This window comes from Chamaea fasciata, unplaced genomic scaffold (genome assembly GCF_029207755.1).
Source record: "Chamaea fasciata isolate MVZ Bird 193981 ecotype frontalis unplaced genomic scaffold, bChaFas1.0.hap1 SCAF_120, whole genome shotgun sequence".
Classification (NCBI taxonomy): domain Eukaryota; kingdom Metazoa; phylum Chordata; class Aves; order Passeriformes; family Sylviidae; genus Chamaea; species Chamaea fasciata.
In genome coordinates, this window is record NW_027094205.1 from 152939 (window position 1) to 167925 (window position 14987).

General features: G+C 48.5%; 1 long non-coding RNA gene across 1 annotated transcript; it reads left to right on the plus strand.

Annotated features, from left to right (window-relative positions):
- Window positions 1-5024: 5024 nt before the first annotated feature.
- On the plus strand, window positions 5025-13724 carry LOC136304544 (uncharacterized). Its single transcript, XR_010724648.1, has 2 exons — window positions 5025-5113; window positions 13348-13724. It is a non-coding gene; the product is annotated as an uncharacterized lncRNA (long non-coding RNA).
- The last annotated feature ends 1263 nt before the right edge of the window (window positions 13725-14987 follow it).

Here is a 14987-nt window from a genome sequence, read left to right on the forward strand (position 1 = left end):
ACCAAAGTTCATATCGTTCAAACAGGAGGAGGAAATCCATCACTCCAGGTTTTCCCTAGCAAGGATCCCGGAGCACTGAGGGCAGTAGTCAAAGGCATATTGGCCCAGGGGTTTTTGTCCTCAGTCCTGACGCTGGTGGGAAATGGCGGGAGGAGGGGGTACTGATAATTCAGATCAGTAATTGGCTGCAGACCTGGTGCTTGCAACAGGGTTTTGGGATCTATGAGCAGGAGAACCTGTTTGTGGATCAGCATCTGCTTGGGAGAGAGGGGCTCCACCTCACTCAGCGAGGCAAAGGTATCCAACCTTGTGCTGACTGACTCAAGTAAATCCCAATATGAAGGACTCTAGATGCTCTTCTATGTTCAGGGTAGAAGGAAGAACCCTCCCCCATCTCCTGAAGTGCCCCTACATAACAGACAGGATGCTCCTGGGTTGGATACCGAAGAGAACGAGTAAAGGACAGGACCCAGGACAAGCCAACCATGCAAAGCTGACCAAACCACCTGCCCGCTGTCCTGGGTTTGCCTTAATTGAATTTTTTGGTAAGGAAGAAAAGAGTCAGCCACGGAAGTGACTTTCCCTGTGAAAAACATTACAGCCACCAGAAGAGCACATGAAGGTATTAGTAATTGGAGATTCCCTACTGAGAAGCACCAAGGCACCCATTTGCCACCCAGATAATGGCTCTAGAGAAGTCACTGCCTACGAGGAGCTTGCGTTTGTGGCGTCACTGAGAGGCTGCCGAGGCTGTTGAACCCTACAGATTATCATCTGCTCCTACTCTTCTCTGTAGCATCTGATGAGGCAACTTAGAACCCTCCCAGGAAAGTAATATGTACGGCATCCCGATTTTAAAAGGATCAGGAGCATGGGTGGTAGTGTCCTGTATCAGTGTCCAGTCTGAAGAAAGGGTCCAGGAAGGAGGGGATGAACTGAGCAGCCGAATGCCTGGCTGCGTAGCTTGTGCCATACGCAAAGTTTTGGCTTCTATGATCATGGGTCTGCATTTAAGAAGCCGGGTCTGTTGGGAGCTGATGGAATTCATGCGACCAAGCAGGGCAGGAGGGTCTTCACCAGCAAACTGGCCAGACTTACAAGGAGGGCTTTAAATGAGACTCAGCGGGGAAAGACGATGGAGTTTTGAGCAATAGAGAAGAGCCAGGGGCTTTTGAGGCATCTGGGACTGAGAGGGGAATACCTGAAAAAGACCGCGAAGCAACCGGGGCTTGATCATCCAAAAAAGTGACACGGCCAACAGAAGTTGCCTCTGTACCAATGCACGCAGTATGCGTAACAAAGAGGAGGAGCTGGAAACCACTGTGCTACCGGAAAGCTAATGATGTAATCACCATGGCAGAAATGTGGTGGACTCAGTTGACTAGAGGTCTGCAGTCAACAGCTATAAACTGGTCAGAAGTAAGGAGAGGCAGAGGTGACCCTCTGTGTAAACCAAAAATAAGAGGGATTTCCTGTACAGAGCTGTCTTTGAAAGGCAGCGATGAACAGGTTGAGAGCTTATGGGTGAAAATTAGAGGCCACGCTGTTGCGTTAAGAGTAAGAAATTTGGCAGAAAATAAAGCCCCTTGCGTTCCAGCTGGTCCTCAGAGATCAGAGGGACTGAGTGGGGTTAGGCTTAATTTCCAATTGCAACCAATTCAGCACTGTGAGTCTGGTTGCGTTCTCTAAGAACCTTTGCAAGCACAGATTCAGGAATAGAGTGGTTTTCTGAAGTTACAGAAATAGAGATTTAGAACTGCCATTGAGAAATGCGCTAGCTGTGATAGAACTCTAATAACATCAGGCTAAGCCATGCAATACTAATAACAGTCGTATGCAGAAGCTTCCCAAGAAGTTGTGCCCCCTTGGGAGGAGGGAGAAGAGAGCAGCCCAGCAATTGTCTCCAAGGTCTTTTGGGAATTCCTCGTAACTAGGTGAAATTTCTACCCTCCTTATATACAGCCCAATCTTCTCCTTACGTATAGCATGATATAAGCAGAGACCTGAGTAATATAATCATATATGTGGTGGCAGTTTTTGGCCGTGGTGTCCTTGAAAGTTACGGTCATATGACTTTGTTCCATGCTGTGCCATTTGTCAGAGACAAAAGAGGACAATCCTCACTGCCACTGAACTCCTCCTTTGGCCAACTCGTCCTTTCTAGACATCATCTATGTGGATCTCCATCCATAAAGATAATGTTGAGCAAACATGGTGAAGGCCACAGAAATTATGCCTTAGGCCTTGGCCGGCTCTGTGGTCATCATCCCACCCAAGTTAACAAAGCAAATTTCGTGGTTGCTGTCTACTATAGGCTGCTGGATCAAGAGGATGAGGTCAGTGTAAGAAATCAGGCAAGCAAGGCAGGAGATGAGCGTGGCTGAGTAACGGCCTTCTCTTCTGCTTGAGCTGAAGCGCAAGGAGGCTATGCATAGGTAGTGGAAGCAGGGACACGCATTCTGGAAGAATCTGAAGATGCTGCCAGGGTCTGTAGGGATGGGATCAGAAAAGCTAAGGCAAAGCTGGAGCTGAATTTGGCAGGGGATGTAAAGAATCATAAGATGGGCTTCCACAGGTGCGTTGGTCAGAAAATAAGACTAAATAATGTGTAACCGCTCTCCTCCCTTGCTGATAAATAAGCCAGGAGGTCTAGTGGCCAGCAACATGGAGAAGGCTGTGGTACCCGGCGAGTCATTTTCCTCTGTTTTCACTGGCACGGTTACCAAACCTCTTGAGACCCTGAACCTCAAGGCAGGGACTTGGGGAACAAAGTCCCTTCCATCAAAGGAAACGGTCTGTTTTGAGACCACCCGGGGAATCTGTGGATACACAAGTCCTGCACCTGGGGAGGCACAACCCCACGCACCAGCACATGCTGGAGGTCGATCGGCTGGAAAGCAGCTTTGCAAAATAGGACAATGTGCCCTTGCCGCAAAGGCGGCCATGGATATCTTTAGCCCAATATAGAGGAAAGCAGGGTTTATATATGTTACAAGACAGTTGTGTGGGCCATTCAAGGTGCTCGCTGTCCCCGGGGCTGCAGGGCACCACAGACCACCCTTGGGCAGCTTTGAGGGCACTGCCTATTTTTCTACAAGCCTCCTATCCAGCTTAACGCAAATCCTACTATCTTGAGCCCTCAAGCCAGCAGTGCCGAGCTCACGCTTTGTATTTTATTTGCTTCCAGGAGACGTGCAGCTTAGAAACGTCTGCAATGGAAGTGGGGTTTTCAGCAAACAGCGTAGAGACAGTGCTGTTGGTTTTTCAAAATGTCCTGAGAAGTTAAGGCCAGGCCTGCCCTGCCCTGCCCTGGCCAAAGCAGTCATTTGACTGGAGGGAGCAGCACCAAAAAAGGCACAGACACCTTTGGGGTGGACTTGATGCGGTAACAAACAACAAGAAATAGTACTTGTAGCTACTACAGCCTCTTCTGCGACCTCGTGGCCCGCCCTCAGGGTCGCAGCACTACACGGGGCAGATCCCTCCGCGCCCCGCGGGCACCAGGTCGACGAGGGCGGACCCGCCAAGGAGGCGGGCAAAAGCGAAAAAGACAGGCGAAACAGCAAATCGAGACGCGGGCCACGATCCGGCCGCTCAATGGGCGCCGCGGAGGGGCCGACTTAGTGGAGGAAGTGTCGGGGCGGATAGGGGCGTTGCCTTTGGTTGACGCGAGTGTCGGGGTGCTGGTCTCTCGCCCTGGTGGCGCCACTGCCGCTTTCGGAAAGTTCATCGGCAAGGCGTTTCCCTGGTATTGTCAGCGACGAGGACGAGGAGGTAGCCGCGCCTTTGCTCTCTGTGCGCGGTTCCTCTTCCCTTACCCCCCCTCCCCCTCCTCGCGCGCTTGCGGGCATCTGAACCGAGGACACCGGGCGCGCGGCAGGGCGCGCGGCGGCGCTGCTGCTGCGGGTGGGTGGGGGCAGGGACGCGGGACGGACGGAGCCTCTCTGGGTTGTGGCGCTCTCTACTGCACCATCCCCATAGCTTGTTCTGTGCCGCACCCGCACCCTTCCGGCTGCCGCGGGCGTACTGAATTGCTGGTGTTGTCCGGACTCGCCTCGCATCCCACCCCCACCGTGTCGTGTGCGCGCGTAGAGAAGGCCTTTCGACGGTAACTTGGTCTCAATGTGTCTCCTAACAGCATCGATGAGGTTTCGCAGCTTGACTGTGCTAGGCTTTGGTTCTGAAGCCCCAAACTGGATTATGGGGGCAAGGAATTGCGTCTTTCTCGAGTGAAAAAAAAAATAATAATTTTTTTTTTTCAACGTTGCCGTCCTGTAGGCTGCAGTAGCTTTCCAGAACTCGTTTCTGTAGGGAAGTAAGACCGTGATAACAGCATGCTTGCAAGGGTCACGGATGCTGGTGCTGGGAACTTGAGTGAGCTGCTTAGACCGGGGGGAAAACAATGCAGCCGTTGCTTATGCGATGTTAACTTTAGGTAATATCCCATATGATTTAGTTATTAAAACGCTGAAAGTTAGTATTTAGGGATTCCTTCTGCTTTTGAAGGTAGAGTTTGCATGCAGTATAGAAGACAGACTCGTCCTCTGCACTTGCAGGCTTCCTGTCATTATGCGTGTGTTTGATACTTGAGCTCCCTGTCCTGTGGGGAATGAATGGCCGCTGCTCTTCCAGTCACTAAAGTTTTTGCTGATTCAGTTAAGCCATTTGTCTCCAGTCTCTGCGTGGACCACATCCAATAAAAAAAACTGCTTAGGAAAGAATCAGCCCAAACTAAAACATGCTGGAGGTTGTTAATTGCAAGTAGTGGCCTGTCTCCTTCCCCCATGGTCTTGCATGAGGAATGCCACTTCTGGAGGGGGCTTTGTAAATATACTATATTTTGGGTTTAGAAAGCATAATAATCATGCAAGAAAAATGAATGTTCTGGCTTGTGTTTGAGATATCTGGTAATCTGCTTCTGTAGGAGTTCAGCGGGGCAGATGGGTTTGCATAAGCTATTACCTTTCTCTGAAGCCGGTTTTGTTTTAACTGTTTACTCTTCCTCCAGTGCCGTGCATTTCATGATCTTTCGCCCCTAGACGGGACATTTTTCCTAGTCATGCCTAAGGAGCCAGTTATTGGGTTGACTGAAGCAGAAGGTTCTGGTGAATCTGTAAGTACTGTGGGAGTTTTCTTTATGCTAAACTGTACCTGTAGATGGTTCCTCATTTACTAGACTCTTTTCCATCCCCCCTTTCCCCCTTGATAGGGCACAGTAGGCTACTTTGTGTTTTCTGGCGCTATCATCTTTTGCCTCTAGCTTGTAATGGAGTTGAGCTTTTTTTGACTAAAAGCAGTGCTATAAAGCAGTGCTGATCCCTGGGCATGTACTTCTGGTGCAAAATGCAGTGTTGTTTTGGAGTGCAGTCTGGTTCTTATTGTAGTGGTTTAGAGTAGTATTCGTTCTTCTAACATGGGGAAGAGGGCTTGGGGTTTTTGGCAGGTCAAGGGCAAGGAAGGACAAAGCTGGTTGACAGGTGCTGGATGCTTTGCTTTTAGCTATGAAAGTCAAGTTCAAAGACTTGGTAAACCCATGCAAAAGGCCGCCTAAAGTTTATTTTCCCGCAGGATTGGTTCTGTTGCCTGAAGACACAACGGGGGCTTTAACCCGGAGACAGTGTCAGCTTCTGTGGCTGTTTTGTAGTCCTTTGCTGTCTATCTTGAGAAAAATTGCCAAGCTCTCTTTTGCCCCTATAGTGTACATGATATGACTTTGTCGCTTTGCTTGAAAAGCACCAGTTGCGAGCAGGTGGACACCCCATAATTTAAAGCGCAATGGTTGAATTGCTAGGAATTGTCTAGCTTCTTTCTCTGGGTGTTTCGCTGCTCTCATTCCTTCCCTCCCTGCCCTCCCCCTTCTTTGTTCCATTTTTTTTCCACTTATTTTTTGGGTTTGTACTTTCTTCTCCAGCTTCTTGGGCATGTAATGATTGTTGACGAGAAGTGTGTTGCTCACCTGGGCCTGACCAATGGATTCCGGATGGTTGTGGATGAAGGGCCCGAGGGTGGGCAGTCTGTCTGTTGTATACATCTACCCGTTCTGGGTGGCCGTCAGTTGGGCTGGCCGCCTGGCTAAGATTTTGGCACCGCAAGAGTTGCTGCACGTGTACAAATCGCCACTGAATGGATTTCGTCTGTTGCCCATCAGTCTAGCGGCTTTTGATGTGTAATTTTTTTTTTTTTTTTTTTTTTTTGCCGTGTGTCTGTGGAAGGTAATAAAAGCTTTGAGCAGCAGTTGCACAATAAAGATTTGTCATGGGGATATCACCTCCGTCTTTTGTGTCTTACTGAGGGGAAGTAGTTCTGTAAGTTCAGACGGTGTCTCCCTGGACTGCAAGTATGTGGAAGGTTTCAGCCTGATCACAGTGTTCCATAGATAGTGATTTGCCCGTTCATTTGAAGCGTGATGCTGGAAGCGCTTAGCAGTCTCACGCATCTTGTGGGAAGCAAAGTCTTAGCTCTTTGGCAGTGGTACGCCAACGTTCAGAAAGCCCGTGTGTAGGCTGCTGCTAAAACTCTAGAAAATACTGCATGTGAGGCTGTAGGCATGCTGTCCACGGGCGATTTCGGCACAGTGTAATGTGTTGGGTGCATCCACCTCCTGTTGGAGCGCTTTTTCAGTGGCTGTGTAATAAGGCCCTGTTGATATCCATTTTCTGGTGAGGAGGGATATGGTAGGAGAAAACGATGGGTCTGACTGGCAGCTGTGGTTCTTCCATGGCACAGTGGAATCTCTTTTGTCAGTTTGGGTCGGCTGTCCAGGCTCTGTCCCTTCCCAAGCTCTTGCCCACCCCCAGCTTTCTGGACAGTGGGGGTGGTTTCAGTGACAGCCTCCATGCCGTGGGAGCAGTGCTCCGCAGTAGCTGAAACACTGGTGTGTTATCAGCACCTTTCTATCTACAACTGCAAAGCAGAGCACTATGAGGGCTGCAATGAGGAAAGTTGCCTGTATCCCAAGCCAGACCCAAACCAAAACTACACTGCAGTGAGACAGCAAACTTTGTCTTGCTTTAACAGCTGTTGAAAAAGGGAGGTGGATGTGGGAAAGCTGGGCAGTCCTACATTGCCCTTGAACCCTATGTTACTGAAACAATGTGAGGCCCCCACTGAAAGGCATCTTCATCTCTTCAGTAGTCCATAGAGATTGGGGAAGTTTGGTGACGCGGGCGTGTAAGTAACCCGAGGACTTCACCGTTATTTAATCATCCTGGGGAAGAGATGGAAATGATTAACCTGAAGTAGATGGAAAATGCAATGGTGCAGTGTTTCCTTACTGAATGACTGAGGTGGGCAATGTCTATTGTTCTGTCTATATAAACTCACTAAGGTATCTAGAAAGTCTTCCTGCTTTCGAGGGGCGGGGGAATTTTGGAGAAGCTGGTTATGGCTTAATACATTTCAAGGGTGGGTGATTGCCATTGGCTTTAGAAGTCTGTCGCCTTGGGGTATCCTATATCTTGCCTCGCAAGCAAGGTTTCCGATACTTAGCTCCAGACCGGAGAGAGCCAAGGCTTATGAAACCAAGATCCACTGGAGAATTGTAGGATCCTAGACCAGCCCAGGTGTGAAGGGACCTTGCAAGATCATCTCGTGCAGCCTTTTGTGGGAGAGGGAGCCTAGATGACATTTTCTAGCACCCTGTCCAATCGCCTCTTGAAAAACTCCAGCAGTGGGGACTGGTGCAACTTGTGCCCCTTGTCCCTTGTCTTTTCCATGTGGTTCCTTGTGAAGAGAGAGGCTCTGTCCTCTTTGTACCCTCCCATGAAGTACTGGAATACTGTGATGAGGTTCTCCCTGAGCCTAAGCAGGTGCCTAACCTATTGCAACTAATTCCTTTCTCACTGCTAGCCTTCATTCATCCCCTAGCGGCTTTCAGATGATCCTCCACAGCTTTTGGATCCCTGCCAAGCCCATTTGTCCCAGAACTTAGGACTTGGACTTATTCCATGCTTCTGTAAGTATTCACTGATATCACTTGCCATCCTGCCGACTACGCCAATGTCAGAGACTGAAATTTTTATGGTTTAGGGCTTAAAGATTTTTTATGAAGGATTTAGTCCATTAAAACTGTATAATGAAGCTGCACCACCGAAGCTCACCCTGAGTGGGGCCTTCTGACTTGAACCCTGAACTATGAGTTAAACCGTCTAAGGGATAGAGATAAGAAAAGTGACACTATTGTTCAAAGCATCTGGGAAGTAATGGATAAGAGTGGAAGAGCATTCAGGGCAGGGCCCAGCCTAGCAGCTTCAGGGTGCAGGCCATAGCCCCAGGTTTATCTACTGCCAGGTTTGCACAGACACCACCCCCCAACCCAGGAAGGAGGAGGAGGAGAGGTGTTGGGTATTTGGCAGAAAGCCTCTGGTCAGAGGCAGTGAACGCCCATCCTCCGCTACACAAACTGGTCCAAGGGAGGGGCCCCCCACCCTGGGAAAGCCTCCTCTATGGGACATTCACATGAGGGGCAGCTGAGGGGGTATCATGGTCCATCAAAGGCCCCCCAAGGGGTCCCCAGACCCTGTACCAGGGCACTGCACATGATGCGAAATGATGCAACTGATCCACAGTCTTGCAAGGGACAGTGTCAAACTCCCCCCCCCCCCCCCGTCAGGGGAGGCTCCTGGGTGTTCCCACCTTGCCCAAACATATATTAATCCATTGGATTCTATGCTTTTTGGTGGGGGACCCTCACCACCAAGAAGACCAGATGGAGAGGACTCATGAGATGTCGTTGTGACCCACGTAGTGGTGATATGTTTCTACTTAATCTGTCTCTCTCGCTCTCCCTGTCTCCTTCCACACAGCTCTTTTTCTCTTTCTTTCTTTCTTTCTTTCTTTCTTTCTTTCTTTCTTTCTTTCTTTCGCTTTGCCTCTTTTACTGTTAAATAAAATAGATCTTTTTTTTGTATCAACATTTAACCTCGTTTGGTTTTAATCATGTTTTGGGGAATATTTTGAACCTCAGGATTCTATCCATAGTCCACAGAAAGCTCACTTTGCTCCTGCGTGATTAGAGCGGATTGCAACAGCCAGTTAGTGCAAATGTGTGTTTTAGGTTGCTTAAAGAACCGCTGGTAAAGGTATCAGCGAAATCAGGTTCAATATAAAAGTGGAAGCACGACAAAGTTCTTTGGCAAGGTTTACTCTACTACTTACTAGATGGTGTTTTCATTGGTAGCTAGAAACCAGTGTTTTGGCTACTGCTGAGAAATGTTGTCACAGAAAGCATCAGTGCTGTCTCTCCAACATTCTGCCCCCCCATCAGTAGGCTGGGTGGGGATGGGCAAGATCCTGGAAGGGGACACAACTATTCCCACTGACCCAAACTAGCCAGAGGGATATTCTGTACACTATGACGTCAGCTCAGATATAAAAGCTAAGTACAGAGGAAGGAAGGAGGCGCATTGCTACACATGCTGAAGCCCTGCTTCCTGGAAAGGGGCCGGAAAGCACTTGCCGATGGGAACTAGAGGATAGAATTATTTTCTTTTTCCTCTTTGCTTGTTGGCATGCAAATTTTATCTTTTGCTTTAGCAACCTGCTTTATTGCAACATGCAAGTTGTTTTCCATCTTATTTTCTCTCTGTGTCAAGCTGAGAAACGGGAGTGATAGAGCAGTCTGGTGGGCACCTGGCATCCAGCCAAGCTCAATCCACCACGGTCCTTCTTGGTGCCCAACGTGGGCCGAAAAAATGGCAGTTTTATATCTTGCATGCCATAGTAATAGTAGTTGTTGAGTAGCAAGCTCCTGTGCGGGACATGGAGTTTGTCTGGTGCACTGCTAATCTCTGTTTTGTTGAGTTTGGGAACATGTTAATACAAACAGTGGCTCTGTGCTTTGCTGTGACACTGATGGCTTTGTTGTGCTGGGGGAGCTATTATCTGGGGACAGTGAGGGAATCCCTCTCCCTCTCCCTGTCTGGGACTGATGTAGATTGTTTCAGAATGCAGGCTGCCGCATTCCTTGTTCATCCTTATGTGAAGCTGTTGAATACTATTAATACTATTAACTAATACCGTTGGCACACTATGGGGGTTGTGGAATCTGGTGTCATCCTGGTGTAAGACAAAACAAACTGTAGGTGAGGAGGTATTGAAATGTGCCCTGAAGCGGCTGGTTGCTGGATGGCAGTGTGTGTGGAAGGATTTGGGCAGGTTCCTAGAGCGGTTATCACCTCCCATTGCCGGGGACTTTACAGCTGAACAGGCAATGGACCCTGGCAAACTGACGCGTCACCTGATAGAAGGGTGCCTTGCCTGACCCAATGAAACCCAGCAGCTTCTCGCCCTGTACGGGGGCCTGGCCTGTGCCCCTTGAGCCACAGTTCAGTGCTCTCAGAGGAGTGTGGCTGAGGCAGGGACCCAAACTTCATTTGAGGACACAATGGCTGAGATAAAGACCCAAACAACAACAACAACAACTACAGTAATTGCCCCCAATAGTAACGAAGAAAAGGCAGATAAGGAGAGCCAAGGAGCAATCAGCAAGACTTCTTTTAATAGTCCCATATGGTCAGTGCAAATGTCTGATGGAGGGTGGAGGGATAACAGTAGACCATCATGTCCTAAATGAAGTAACGCCCCCACTGAGTGCTGCTCTACCGGACATGTTAGTGCTCCAGTATAAACTGGAGTCGAAGGCAGCCAGGTGGTATGCGGCACTTGGCATTGTCAATGCATTCTTCTCAATTCCTTTGGCAGCAGAGTGCAGGCCACAGTTTGCTTTCATGTGGCAGGTTGTCCAATACACCTGGAATCGACTGCCCCGGGGGTGGAAACGCAGCCCTACCATCTCTCACGGACTGATCCAAAGTGTACTGGAAATGGGTGATGCCCCTGAACATCTACAATACGTTCATGACATCATTGTGTGGGGCAGTAAGGCAGAAGGAGTGTTTGAGAAGGGAAAAAGAATAGTTCAGAATGTTCTGAAAGCTGGGTTTGCCGTAAAGAGAAGCAAGGTCATGGGACCTGCACGGGACATCCAGTTCTTGGGCGTCAAATGGCAGGATGGCTGCCGTCATGTGCCTATGCATGTGCTTAACAAGATAGCAACTGTGTCTTCACCAGCTAAGAAGACGGAAACACAGGCTTTCGTAGGCCGCCTGGGGTTTTGGAGAATGCATATTCCCGGTTATAGTCCGCTTGTGAGGCCCCTCTATCGAGTGACCCAGAAGAAGAACCATTTTGAATGGGGCCTTGAGCAACAACAGGCCTTTGAGCAGATCAAATGGGAAATAGCTTGTGCGGTCGCCTGTTCAGACTGCACCAGCCCTGCAAAATCTACTCTACGCTGCAGCTGGCTCGCATGGTCTCACTTGGAGCTTCTGGCAAAGAACATCAAGAGAAACCCGAGGTTGACCATTAGGGTTTTGGAGCCGGGGTTATTCAGGACCAGAAGGCCCACGACGCTCCAGCTGTAAAAGAAATATTAGCAGCATATGACGGGCTTCGAGCATCCTCAGAAGTTGTCGGGAAAGAAGCGTGTCTCCTCTTGGCACTGCAATTTCCTGTGCTGCACTAGATGCTCAAAGGAAGCTTCCCTTCGACACATCGTGCAAGCAGTGCTACATGAAATAAGTGGGTAGGTAGCATTGATCACACAACGAGCTCGACTGGGGAAACCCAATTGCCTGAGAATCCATGAAAGCAGGCAGAGATTTCGGAGCATTGATTTGGAAGGTGACCCCTGCTCGAGAAGTACCACCATATAAAGAGTTATCAGAAGGTGAAAGAGGCCATGCTCTCTTTTCTGATGGATCCTGCCTTGTGGTAGGAAACCATCAGAGGTGGAAAGCTGCTGTGTGGAGTCCCACACAACGAATAGTTGAGGCCGCTGAAGGAGAAGAAAAGTGGCCTGTGCTGTGTCTCTATACTGACTCCTGGATGGTGGCTAATGCCCTATGAAGATGGCTACCGCAATGGAAGAAGACCAATTGGGAGTGCAGGGGTAAACCCATCTGGGCTGCTGCGTTGTGGCAGGGCATCACTGCACGGATAGAAAACATGGCTGTCGCTGTTGGACACGAAATGAAGGACACGCACGCAGTCAGTCGTCAGGGCAAAAAGAGGGTTGTTTATTTTCTTACTTTGGTTTATATAGATTTTGGACAATGACCATGGATTGGACAAACGAGGTTGACACCTTTCCAACCACACTGCTCAAACTAGAAGTCCGTCAATTGTCCCTCTTCAAGAGAGGAACGATAAACAAGAAGGACAGTTTACAATAGCATTAATTTTGTTTACATGAAAATCTGTGAGAAACTCCACTACAAAAATGCAAACATCAGAAGGCTGAAAAAGATCAGGACGACACATGGCTCTGAAGGAACGTCACGTAGATGCTTACGTGCCCAAAAGACATGTCACCGAGAAGCATCACAACAACGAACAGCTAGATAAGGCTGCCAAAATTGAAATAGCTCAGGTAGACTTTGACTGGGAGCAGAAGTGTGAACTCTTTACAGCCCGATGGGCCCATGAAACATCAGGACATCTAGGAAAAGATGCAACCTACAGATGAGCTTGTGATCGAGGGGTGGATCTGATCACGGAGGCTTTCACACAGGTCACCCGTGAATGCGAAACACGTGCCACAGTCAAGTGAGCCATGCGAGTAAAGTTTCCTTGGAATAGATGGCCAAAGTGGGTTTTAAATGTGGTGAGGCCTGGCAAATTGACTGTATTGGACCACTGCCATGAACACACCAAGGCAAGAGCTTGCATACTCATCATGGTAGAGGCAACTACTGGTTGGCTGGAAAAATACCCTGTAAGCCATGCTATTCCTCGAATCACCATCTTAGGCCTTGAGAGTCACATTTTGTAGTGACATGGTACCCCAGAAAGAATGGAATCAATGAGACTCATTTATGAAATAACCTCATAAACTCTTAGGCAAAGAAAGATGCACTGAGTGGATATGTGACATCCCTTATCACCCACAAGCCTCTGGAAAGATTGAGAGGTATGATGGACTGCTGATGACTTTGTCAAGAGGGTTAGGCGATTGGGCATGGAAGCATTGGGAAGCAAATTTAGCAGAAGCCACTTGGCTGGTTAACACCAGAGGATCTGCTAACCGCTCTGGTCCTGCCCAAAGAAAACCCCTACATACTGTGGGAAGAGATAAGGTCCCCATACTACACACAAGGAAGTGGCTGGGGAAGTTGGTGTGGATTTCTCCTCCCATGGGAAAAGGCAAACCTGCTAATGGGACTGTCTTTGTTCAAGGGCCTGGGTGTACTTGGTGGGTAATGCAGAAGCATGGGGAGACCCGGTGTGTTCTTCAAGGAGATTTAACCTTGGGTGAAAAATAATCTGTGTGTAACTTGTATGTTGCAGGAAGCAACTTGCCGGAGTGACATGAACCGACGAAGAGACAATTTTGCGAGGAGCAGGGAGAGTGCGGCAATGACCCAGGCAGGGCTGGTGTCGGTGCCGAACGATCGAGTGTGCTGCTTCTCCCGTCCTGAGCACCCATCTTGATGGCATGAAGCCCAAGTCACTGCCCGTTTTTAAACATCTGGAGGGATGGAGGAAGCCCATGAAATGGGAAATAAATATCTATCTGTGAATGGACAGGGGACAGTAGTTAATGAAAATGTATGCATCTATGTCTTAGGCATAAAGATGGTTTAAGCATGGAGTTTAAGCTGTAAGCATTGGTAGGAAGGGATTTCAGTAATGACAAATAAATGCAATGGAATAATTAGAAGATAGATATAGATCTATATATATAATTCTGTGGGATCTGAGTATGATGCAAATGGTATGGAGTAAGGAGTGGAGATTGTACTGGGTGTTTCTGAGATGGAGTTCATTTTCCCGACAGCGGCCCTCACAGTGCCGTGCTTTCCATTGGAAGCTGGGAAGGTGTTGATAACACCCCCAGTGTTTTGGTCACTGCTGAGCAGTGTTGGCACAGAAAGCATCAGTGCTGTCTCTCCAACATTCTGCCCCCATCGATAGGCTGGAGGCGGGCAAGATCCTGGAAGGGGACACAACTATGCCCACTGACCCAAACTGGCCAGAGGGATATTCTGTACCATATGACTTCAGCTCAGATATAAAAGCTAAGTTAAGGAGGAGCAAGGAGGCACATTCGTTATTTACAACGTTTGCCTTTTGGAGAAACCCCTACGCGTGCTGAAGCCCTGCTTCCCAGAAGGTGGCCAAGCAGCACTTGCTGATGGGAACTAGAGGATAGAATTTTTTTTTTTTTTCTCTTTACTTGTTTGCACGCAAACGTTCTCTTTTCCTTTGGTAAACTGCCTTATCTCACCCTGTTAGTTGTTTTCCATCGTATTTTCTCTTTCTGCTGTCCAGCTGAGAAGGGGGAGTGATAGTGCAGCTCTGTGGGTACTTGGCATCCAGCCAAGGTCAACCCACCACAAATTCTTTTGATGCCATCCAGGTGGGTCAGGAGAAGAGTCAGAGAACACTCGGAGAGATCTGATCTCTGATTAGTTTATTGAGTTCTAGTTGGTAAATTTATGTACGTAGAATCTTTAACAAGTACATATGGGTTTGTGGTAAATAGTAATCTCTTTACTACACCTAATTTTAGTATGGGATACAAAGATTATCACATAAGCTTACTATGCTTGTGAAAAGAAAGTCACTTAGCACCCCACCCCATTGATGTCTGGTGTCAGGTAAAGGGATCTCTCAGCCTCGAGGGGTAACTTTGAGAGGCATCCCTACTTGAGGGGAGATCACTGCCGCGCAGCCAGTTGCTATGGAGGGAGAGCTCAACAGGCCCTGATGGCTGCACATATTGATATCATCAAGTGGTTGACTCCTGTCGTGGCAACAGCTGGTCTGTAGCTGGACAAAATAAATCTGATCATAACAAATCCAATTTGGCTAACCTGACTTGTTCTAGAAACAGGTCCCTAGGTGAACAATGGAACTCAGAGACCTCAGCCAACCCCATCCAAGCCCTGGATGCAGACACATCACTGGCCAGAGATCTGGGCAGT